The sequence below is a fragment of the Coregonus clupeaformis genome, unplaced genomic scaffold, assembly GCF_020615455.1.
Source record: "Coregonus clupeaformis isolate EN_2021a unplaced genomic scaffold, ASM2061545v1 scaf0876, whole genome shotgun sequence".
In the NCBI taxonomy this organism is placed as follows: domain Eukaryota; kingdom Metazoa; phylum Chordata; class Actinopteri; order Salmoniformes; family Salmonidae; genus Coregonus; species Coregonus clupeaformis.
Genome location: NW_025534330.1, coordinates 159,292 through 171,238, shown reverse-complemented (window position 1 = coordinate 171,238; position 11,947 = coordinate 159,292).

Here is an 11,947-nt window from a genome sequence, read left to right as displayed (position 1 = left end):
AGAGAGAGAGAGAAAAAAAGCTTGGTGCATTGGGACTGGGGAACAGTGGATAGTCCTATAACCAATTAATTAGATGGTAAATATATGGTCAATGAATAGACAATTTAGCCTGTGTTTGTGTATTGTATTAGTATTTTATCTATCATATATCATAGTCCATTAGGCTACATTGTATTTCACTCAGGGTGACATTGTATTGCTGGAGCCTATATAGTCTCTGTATACATTTACAAGATAATGTAGTGGTTGATTTATGAAATGTTACCAACAGTAGTTATAATTTCCGAGATAATGTAGTGGTTGATTTATGAAATGTTACCAACTGTAGTTATAATTTCCGAGATAATGTAGTGGTTGATTTATGAAATGTTACCAACAGTAGTTATAATTTCCGAGATAATGTAGTGGTTGATTTATGAAATGTTACCAACAGTAGTTATCATTTCCAATATAATGTACTGGTTTATTTATGAAATGTTACCAACAGTAGTTATCATTTCCAATATAATGTACTGGTTTATTTATGAAATGTTACCAACAGTAGTTATCATTTCCAAGATAATGTAGTGGTTTATTTATGAAATGTTACCAACAGTAGTTATCAGTGTTAAAAGGATGAAAATACAATTAAAATAACCTGGAGGAAGGAAGCGATTCCCAAACCTTCCATAACAAAGCCATCACCTACAGAGATATGAACCTGGAGAAGAGTCCCCTAAGCAAGCTGGTCCTGGGGCTCTGTTCACAAACACAAACAGACCCCACAGATCCCCAGGACAACAACAACACATTTAGACCCAACCAAATCATTAGAAAACAAAAAGAGAATTACTTGACACATTGGAAAGAATTTACCAAAAAACAGAACAAATGCTATTTGGCCCTAAACAGAGAGTACACAGTGGCAGAATGCCTGACCACTGTGACTGACCCAAACTTAAGGAAAGCTTTGACTATGTATAGACTCAGTGAGCATAGCCTTGTTATTGATAGAGGCCACCGTAGGCAGACCTGGCTCTCAAGAGAAGACAGGCTATGTGCACACTGCCCACAAAATGAGGTGGAAACTGAGCTGCACTTCCTAACCTCCTGCCAAGTGTATGACCATATTAGAGACACATATTTCCCTCAGATTACACAGACCCACAAAGAATTAGAAAACAAACCCCATTTTGATTAACTCCCATATACAGTGAATTCGGAAAGTATTCAGGCCCCTTGACTTTTTCCAAAATGGATACAATCTTTTTTTCCATCATCAATCTACACACAATACCCCATAACGATAAAGCGAAAACAGGTTTTTAGAAATGTTTACACATGTATAAAAACAAAAAAACAGAAATACCTTATTTACATACAGTACCAGTCAAAAGTTTGGACACCTACTCATTCAAGGGTTTTTCTTAATTTTTTACTATTTTCTACATTGTAGAATAATAGTGAAGACATCAAAACTATGAAATAACTCATATGGAATCATGTAGTAACCAAAAAAGAGTTAAACAAATCAAAATATATTTTATATTTGAGATTCTTCAAAGTAGCCACCCTTTGCCTTGATGACAGCTTTGCACACTGTTGGCATTCTCTCAACCAGCTTCGAGGTAGTCACCTGGAATGCATTTCAATGAACAGGTGTGCCTTGTTAAAAGTTAATTTGTGGAGTTTCTTTCCTTCTTAATGCGTTTGAGACAATCAGTTGTGTTGTGACAAGGTAGGGTTGGTACACAGTGGCTTGCGAAGGTATTCAGCCCCCTTTGAATTTTTCCTATTTTGTTGCCTTACAACCCCCCCCCCCCCCCAAAGTCAATACTTTGTAGAGCCACCTTTTGCTGCAATTACAGCTGTAAGTCTCTTGGGGTATGTCTCTATAAGCTTGGCACATCTAGCCACTGGGATTTTTGCCCATTCTTCAAGGCAAAACTGCTCCAGCTCCTTCAAGTTGGATGGGTTCCGCTGGTGTACAGCAATCTTTAAGTCATACCACAGATTCTCAATTAGATTGAGGTCTGGGCTTTGACTATTCCAAGACATTTAAATGTTCCCCCATGAACCACCCCAGTGTTGCTTTAGCAGTATGGTTAGGGTCATTGTCCTGCTGGAAGGTGAACCTCCGTCCCAGTCTCAAATCTCTGGAAGACTGAAACCGGTTTCCCTCAAGAATTTCCCTGTATTTAGCGCCATCCATCATTCCTTCAATTCTGACCATTTTCCCAGTCCCTGCCGATGAAAAACATCCCCACAGCATGATGCTGCCACCACCATGCTTCACTGTAGGGATGATGTTCTCGGGGTGATGAGAGGTGTTGGGTTTGCGCCAGACATAGTGTTTTCCTTGATGGCCAAAAAGCTCAATTTTAGTCTCACCTGACCAGACTACCTTCTTCCATATGTTTGGGGAGTCTCCCACATGCCTTTTGGCGAACACCAAATGTGATTGCTTATTTTTTTCTTTAAGCAATGGCTTTTTTCTGGCCACTCTTCCGTAAAGCCCAGCTCTGTGGAGTGTACGGCTTAAAGTGGTCCTATGGACAGATACTCCACTCTCTGCTGTGGAGCTTTGCAGCTCCTTCAGGGTTATCCTTGGTCTTTTTGTTGCCTCTCTGATTAATGCCGTCATTGCCTGGTCCGTGAGTTTTGGTGGGCGGCCCTCTCTTGGCAGGTTTGTTGTGGTGCCATATTCTTTCCATTTTTTAATAATGGATTTAATGGTGCTCCGTGGGATGTTCAAAGTTTCGAATATTTTTTTATAACCCAACCCTGACCTGTACTTCTCCACAACTTTGTCCCTGACCTGTTTGGAGAGCTCCTTGGTCTTCATGGTGCCGCTTGCTTGGTGGTGCCCCTTGCTTATTGGTGTTGCAGACTCTGGGGCCTTTCAGAACAGGTGTATATATACTGAGATCATGTGACACTTAAATAAAGTCCACCTGTGTGCAATCTAACTAATTATGTGACTTCTGAAGGTAATTGGTTGCACCAGATCTTTTTTAGGGGCTTCATAGCAAAGGGGGTGAATACATATGCACGCACCACCTTTCCATTATTTATTTGTTAATTTTTTTTTGAAACAAGTCATTTTTTTTTCATTTTCACTTCACCAATTTGGACTATTTTGTGTATGTCCATTACATGAAATCCAAATAAAAATCCATTTAAATGACAGGTTGTAATGTAACAAAATAGGAAAAACGCCAAGGGGGATGAATAATTTTGCAAGGGACTGTACAGAAGATAGCCCTATTTGGTAAAAGACTAAGTCCATATTATGGCAAGAACAGCTCAAATAAGCAAAGAGAAATTACAGTCCATCATTACTTTAAGACAAGAAGGTCAATCCGGAAAATGTAAAGAACTTTGAAAGTTTCTTCAAGTGCAGTTGCAAAAACCATCAAGCGCTATGATGAAACTGGCTCTCAGGAGGACCGCCACATGAAAGGAAGACCCAGAGTTACCTCTGCTGCAGAGTATTGCAGCCCAAATAAATGCTTCACAGAGTTCAAGTCACAGACACATCTCAACATCAACTGTTCAGAGGAGACTCCGTGAATCAGGCCTTCATGGTCAAATTGCTGCAAAGGAACCACTACTAAAGGACACCAATAAGAAGAAGAGACTTGCTTGGGCCAAGAAACACGAGCAATGGACATTAGACCGGTGGAAATGTGTCCTTTGGTCTGATGAGGTGTGATGGTGTGGGGGGGCTTTGCTGGTGACACTGTGATTTATTTAGAGTTCAAGGCACACTTAACCAGCATGGCTACCACAGCATTCTGCAGCAATATGGCATCCCATCTGGTTTGCGCTTAGTGGGACTATCATTTGTTTTTCAACAGGACAATGACCCAACACACCTCCAGGCTGTGTAAGGGCTATTTGACCAAGAAGGAGAGTGATGGAGTGCTGCATCAGATGACCTGGCCTCCACAATCACCCGACCTCAACCCAATTGAGATGGTTTGGGATGAGTTGGAACGCAGAGTGAAGGAAAAGCAGCCAACAAGTGCTCAGCATATGTGGGAACTCCTTCCAGACTTTTGGAAAAACATTTCCTCATGAAGCTGGTTGAGAGAATGCCAAGAGTGTGCAAAGCTGTCATCAAGGCAAAGGGTGGCTACTTTGAATAATGTAAAATATATTTTGATTTGTTTAACACTTTTTTGGTTACCACATGATTCCATATGTGTTATTTCATAGTTTTGATGTCTTCACTATTATTCTACAATGTAGAAAATAGTAAAAATAAAGAAAAAACCTTGAATGAGTAGGTGTGCCCAAACTTTAGACTGGTACTGTAAGTATTCAGACCCTTTTGATATGAGACTCAAAAATGAGCTCATGTGTATCTTGTTTCCATTGATCATCCTTGAGATATTTCTACAACTTAAAGTCTACCTGTGGTAAATTCAATTGATTGGACATGATTTAGAAAGGCACACACCTGTCTATATAAGCTCCCACTGTTGACAGTGCATGTCAGAGCAAAAACCAAGCCATGAGGTCGAAGGAATTGTCCGTAGAGCTCCGAGACTGGATTCTGTCGAGGCACAGATATGGGGAAGGGTACCCAAAAAAAATCTGCAGCACTGAAACCACCAAGTTTGAAACCACTGTTGTGGAAATTCTACACAGGGACACTCGAAGTCAATCTTAAATCTCAATCTCAACATCAACTGTTCAGCTGAGACTCGAAGTCAATCTTAAATGAATCATTCTTATTAACAGCATGCTGGAGAGGTTCCAACAAACTTAATGCACGTCTGTCAGGAGCTCTTCCGGGGCAGTCCCGTTAGTTCTCTTATATACTGCAGACAAGTTATATTTGTATGATTTATATATTTGTGGTCCTCTGTAGCTCAATTGGTAGAGCATGGCGCTTGTAACGCCAGGGTAGTGGGTTCGATCCCCGGGACCACCCATACGTAAAAATGTATGCACGCATGACTGTAAGTCGCTTTGGATAAAAGCGTCTGCTAAATGGCATATTATTTAACTTATTCATCATTCATAATTAATTCATCATTAACGTTTGCTTCATTCATGTGACCGACCAATACTGGTTCATGTATATGATGGTTCATACCTCACGAGGCTTCTTCTCTCTAAGCTGAGACCTTGAAACTGAGATATATTTCGTTCTCAAAACAAGGGTCTGGGCGTACTGCCAAATTGCAGATACTGAGAGTGAGGATTCGTTCAATCAGTCACTTGCATGAACACAGAAATTGGTTATTAGAAAAGCACAAACAAAGAACACAGAAAGTGGTTATTAGAAAAGCAGAAACGTCCGGCCAAACTGAGCAATCGGGGGAGAAGGGCCTTGGTCAGAGAAGGGCCTTGGCCATGAATCCGATGGTCACTGACAGAGCTCCAGAGTTCCACTGTGGAGATGGGGGAATATTCCAGAAGGACAACAATCTCTGCAGCACTCCACCAATCAGGCCTTTATGGTAGAGTGGCCAGACGGAAGCCACTCCTCAGTAAAAGGCACATGACAGCCCGCTTGGAGTTTGCCAAAAGGCACCTAAAGGACTTTCAGACCATGAAAAACAAGATTCTCTGGTTTGATTAAACCAAGATTTAACTCTTTGGCATGAATGCCAAGCGTCACATCTGCACATCTTTCCCCCTTCTCCTCTCCACCCTCTCCGAGTTGGGCATCTCCGGCGCTGCTCACTCTTGGATTGCGTCCTCCCTGACAGGTCGCTCCTACCAGGTGGCGTGGCGAGAATCTGTCTCCGCACCACGTGCTCTCACCACTGGTGTCCCCCAGGGCTCAGTTCTAGGCCCTCTCCTATTCTCTCTATACACCAAGTCACTTGGCTCTGTCATATCCTCACATGGTCTCTCCTATCATTGCTACGCAGACGACACACAATTAATTTTCTCCTTTCCCCCTTCTGATAACCAGGTGGCGAATCACATCTCTGCATGTCTGGCAGACATATCATTGTGGATGTCGGATCACCACCTCAAGCTGAACCTTGGCAAGACGGAGCTGCTCTTCCTCCCGGGGAAGGACTGCCTACTCCATGATCTCGCCATCACGGTTGACAACTCCGTTGTGTCCTCCTCCCAGAGTGCGAAGAGCCTTGGCGTGACCCTGGACAACACCCTGTCGTTCTCCGCTAACATCAAGGCGGTGACCCGATCCTGTAGGTTCATGCTCTACAACATTCGGAGAGTACGACCCTGCCTTACACAGGAAGCGGCACAGGTCCTAATCCAGGCACTTGTCATCTCCCGTCTGGATTATTGCAACTCACTGTTGGCTGTGCTCCCTGCCTGTGCCATTAAACCCCTACAACTCATCCAGAATGCCTCAGCCCGTCTGGTGTTCAACCTTCCCAAGTTCTCTCACGTCACCCCACTCCTCCGCACACTACACTGGCTTCCAGTTGAAGCTTGCATCTGCTACAATACTATGGTGCTTGCCTACGGAGCTGTGAGGGGAATGGCACCTCCGTACCTTCAGGCTCTGATCAGTCCCTACACCCAAACGAGGGCATTGCGTTCATCCACCTCTGGCCTGCAGGTCCCCCTACCTCTGCGGAAGCACAGTTCCCGCTCAGCCCAGTCAAAACTGTTCGCTGCTCTGGCACCCCAATGGTGGAACAAGCTCCCCCACGACGCCAGTACAGCGGAGTCACTGACCACCTTCCGGAGACACTTGAAACCCCACCTCTTTAAGGAATACCTGGGATAGTATAAAAGTAATCCTTCTACCCCCCCTTACCCCACCCCCACAATTAAAAAAATAAATAATAATAACAATAACAATAAAATTAAATTAAAAAACAATTAGGTAAACTCAAAAAATTAAAGAAATAAAAAATTTGAAAAATATCAAAAAATAAATTGTAAAGTGGTTGTCCCACTGGCTATCATAAGGTGAATGCACCAATTTGTAAGTCGCTCTGGATAAGAGCGTCTGCTAAATGACGTAAATGTAATGTAAAATGTAAATGGAGGAAACCTGGCACCATCCCTACGGTGAAACATTGTGGTGGCAGCATCATGCTGTGGGGATGTTTTTCAGCGGCAGGGACTGGGAGACTAGTCAGGATCGAGGCAAAGATGAACAGAGCAAAGTGCAGAGAGATCCTTGATGAAAACCTGCTCCAGAACGCTCAGGACCTCAGACTGGGGCGAAGGTTCACCTTCCAACAGCCAAGACAACGCAGGAGTGGTTTCGGGACAAGTCTCTGAATGTCCTTGAGTGGCCCAGCCAGAGCCCGGACCTGAACCTGATCTAACATCTCTGGAGAGACCTGAAATTAGCTGTGCAGCGACGCTCCCCATCCAACCTGACAGAGCTTGAGAGGATCTGCAAAGAATGGGAGAAACTCCCCAAATACAGGTGTGCTAAGCTTGTAGCGTCATGCCCAAGAAGACTCAAGGCTGTAATCGCTGCCAAAGGTGCTTCAACAAAGTACTGAGTAAAGGGTCGCAATACTTATGGAAATGTTATATTTCATTTTTTATTTTATACATTTGCACACAAAAAAAACAACGTTTTTGCTTTGTCGTTATGGGGTATTGTGGGTAGATTGATGAGGGAAAAAAACTATTTAATACATTTTAGAATAAGGCTGTAACTTAACAAAATGTGGAAAAAGTCAAGGAGTCTGAATACTTTCCGAATGCACTTTTTATTAGGTGAAATACCAGTGTGCCATCACAGCAGCAAGATTTGTGACCTGTTGCCACAAGAAAAGGGCAACCAGTGAAGAACAAACACCATTGTCCCCTGTAGCTCAGTTGGTAGAGCATAGTGCTTGCAACGCCAGGGTTGTGGGTTCGTTTCCCACGGGGGGCCAGTATGAAAATGTATGCACTCACTAACTGTAAGTCGCTCTGGATAAGAGCGTCTGCTAAATGACTTAAATGTAAATATAACCCATGTTTATTTATTTTCACCTTTGTACTTTCTGTTTTACATCATTACAACACTGTACATAATATGACATTTGAAATGTCTTTATTCCTGCAGCTACAGACAGCTAGCTAACTAAAGTTGTGTCAGTTATTGTATCCCTCTCCTCTTCAACTACAGACAGCTAGGTAGGTAGCTTAGTGGTTAAGAGCGTTGTGCCAGTAACCGAAAGGTCGCTGGTTCTAATCCCCGAGCCGACTAGGTGAAAAATCTGTCGATGTGCCCTTGAGCAAGGCACTTAACCCTAATTGCTCCTGTAAGTCGCTCTGGATAAGAGCGTCTGCTAAATGTCTAAAATGTAAATGTAAGCTAGCTAACTAAAGTTGTCAGTTGTTGTATCCCTCTGCAGCTACAGTGGGGAAAAAAAGTATTTAGTCAGCCACCAATTGTGCAAGTTCTCCCACTTAAAAAGATGAGAGAGGCCTGTAATTTTCATCATAGGTACACGTCAACTATGACAGACAAATTGAGCATTTTTTTCCCCAGAAAATCACATTGTAGGATTTTTAATGAATTTATTTGCAAATTATGGTGGAAAATAAGTATTTGGTCACCTACAAACAAGCAAGATTTCTGGCTCTCACAGACCTGTAACTTCTTCTTTAAGAGGCTCCTCTGTCCTCCACTCGTTACCTGTATTAATGGCACCTGTTTGAACTTGTTATCAGTATAAAAGACACCTGTCCACAACCTCAAACAGTCACACTCCAAACTCCACTATGGCCAAGACCAAAGAGCTGTCAAAGGACACCAGAAACAAAATGGTAGACCTGCACCAGGCTGGGAAGACTGAATCTGCAATAGGTAAGCAGCTTGGTTTGAAGGAATCAACTGTGGGAGCAATTATTAGGAAATGGAAGACATACAAGACCACTGATAATCTCCCTCGATCTGGGGCTCTACGCAAGATCTCACCCCGTGGGGTCAAAATGATCACAAGAACGGTGAGCAAAAATCCCAGAACCACACGGGGGGACCTAGTGAATGACCTGCAGAGAGCTGGGACCAAAGTAAACTGTATATCACTGTATATTACCATCTAAACTGTATATTACCATCTAAACTGTATCACTGTTGTGATGTCACGAGAGGCTGTGTCCTGGAGGGACGTTACATCCCCCTGAGATGGCTGCAAACCCAGACAGCTATGGCTCCATCTGCTGGTATGGTCGGGAACTCCAACCCTCTATGGCCAATCTTCCCACGCAGCTGAAACCAATCAGGAGCTGATGAGCTGAAGGTTTGTTGAAGGGAAGAGACACGGTCTCCAAGCTGGGCTCTCTGGAGGACAAGAGTGCTGCACGTCCACTTCCATGAGGAATATAAGGATTTGGAGATACTTACCTTTGGGAAATACTCACCTTTGGATATATGCACCTGTGGAAATACGTGTGGGACATTTGGAAGGACGTTTTGCTGGGTTGGCCACTAGCTGCAACGTGGAAGACAGTAAGACTGGGGAAAAGTTATTTGGGCGAGGGAGAGGTATGATTTTGGATGTGGAAGAGACATCCCTGAACTGTTAGCCCTTAAGAGCCACCAGAGAACAGTATTGTGTTATACTTTCGTTAGTTTCCCAAGACCTTTAATAAAATCCTTGTTTTGGTTGAACCTGGTCTCCTTGCACTACTTGAGCAATCCCGCTGAAAGCTGTGTAGCCTCTCGTGACATCACAGATGGTGGAGAATACAGGCACGCTCAAGCGTTAATAGTGCATGTCAGAGGAGGATACCGAAGGTTTGATCACCCAGTTTTCCAAGTTGGCCGTAGGCTCCCCGCCCGACTGAAATGGAGGACATATTGAAAGCCCTTGTTGCTGGCCAGCAAGCCCAGATGCAAGCAAACGTGGCTCTCTTGGAGGAGCAAAAGAAAGCCAACCTTCTGAAGGCAGAGGAATTGCAGTTGCAGAGACAGAGGGTGGTCCAAAATACCCGCCCAATAAAGGCAAGTGACTTTATATCTAAGATGGGAGCTACCGATGACATTGAGGCATACCTGCATGCATTTGAGGCCACGGCCACTAGGGAAGCCTGGCCCAAGCAACAGTGGGTTGGTCTGTTAGCCCCCTTTCTAACCGGAGAATCGCTGAATGCTGTCCGGGACCTGGGCCCTGACCAGGTTACTGACTATGATGCCCTGAAGTCTGAGATCCTCAGCAGATATGGACTCACAAAGTTTGGTATGGCCCAGCGCTTTCACAGCTGGACCTTCCAACCAGACCAACCTCCTCGGGCGCAGATGCATGAACTTGTCCGAATCGCAAGGAAATGGCTGGATCCGCAGAGGAATACAGCAGCGGCGGTGGTGGAGGCCGTTGTGGTGGATCGTTACCTACGCACCCTGCCTTATGAGGCAAAACGGTTCATCAGTCAACAGGCCTTGACCACGGCTGATCTGACCGTGGAAGCTGTGGAAAAGTACCAGGCCACAGCGGAGATGCTGAATGCTTCCCGAAAAGACCCCAGGAGTGCGGCCCCACCACAAATGAAAAGAACCCGTCCAAAGGACCCCAAGGTCTCGAACCCAGCCATGTCAGGACTTATCCCGGCTCCAGGGGGAGCCAGAAACCAGGCGGGTCCCAGAAGAGTACACCAGGAGGGGGAAACTCGACAGTGTTACCGGTGTGGGGAGATGGGACATATCTCCTGGCAGTGTGGGAAACCAGCCGATGAACCTATGCCCACTGCGGAGTCCTCCAGCTCAGCACCCACACACCGTTTTGCCTCGCTCTTGGGAGTCGTAGATGGCGGCCCAGATCGACCCCCCACCTGCCCGGTAACTGTGAATCACCATGATGTGGAGGCCTTACTGGATTCTGGTAGCCGGGCCACCCTGGTGCGTAAGGATTTGGTGGGCCCAACGTGTCTGACCCCGGGGAAAGTCCTCCCAGTTTCCTGTGTCCATGGGGACACCAGAGAATACCCCATTACTGAACTTACAATGACCAGCACACGGGGAACCATACACACGACGGCGGGGGTGGTTGATTCCCTCCCCGTCCCTGTCCTAATTGGACGAGACTGCCCAGCCTTTTACCCACTCTGGAGAGAGTCTCAGGAGAGGATAACCCGAGTACCTCGGAAACGGAGAGGCAAGACTCATCCTGGGAAGGCTCCGGTGCAATCCTCCGAATTACTCACTCCCGCCCGGGCTCTGATAGGGATGGCAGGTGCCCAGACCGACACAGAGACGGAGCTACAGAATCTGGACAAAGAACTGTCTGGTCTGAAGGGGACCGCTGAGAGGTATCGTTTGTTAAAGCAACAGTTAGACATGAAGACAGAAGAGTTAGATATCCTCCAGGCTAAACTCCAACAGAGCTCCTTCCATAAGCAACAGGAGGAGCTGGAGAGGCTGCGCAGGACCATCGAGGAGTGTGAGGAGACCCTGCGCAGTAGTAAGGAGGTCCAGAAGAAGGCAGAGGAGAAGTACAAGGTGTTGGAGAACAAGATGAAGAATGCGGAGGCAGAGAGAGAGAAGGAACTGAAAGTTGCTCAACAGAAGCTAAACTCTGCTAAAACCAAGGCTGATGCGTTCAGTAAGAAACTCAGGGAGAGACAACAGGAGGCTGAGTCCCTGGTCCTAGAGGTGGAGGAGTTGAAGAGAGAGCAGGCTGGCAAGCACCACGGCAATGCGGACGCCCTCTCCCGGCGTGATGCCTTCTTCGCTGCCTTTACCCCGACGAGGACGTCGGTCCCGAGGAGGGGGGATGTGTGATGTCACGAGAGGCTGTGTCCTGGAGGGACGTTACATCCCCCTGAGATGGCTGCAAACCCAGACAGCTATGGCTCCATCTGCTGGTATGGTCGGGAACTCCAACCCTCTATGGCCAATCTTCCCACGCAGCTGAAACCAATCAGGAGCTGATGAGCTGAAGGTTTGTTGAAGGGAAGAGACACGGTCTCCAAGCTGGGCTCTCTGGAGGACAAGAGTGCTGCACGTCCACTTCCATGAGGAATATAAGGATTTGGAGATACTTACCTTTGGGAAATACTCACCTTTGGATAT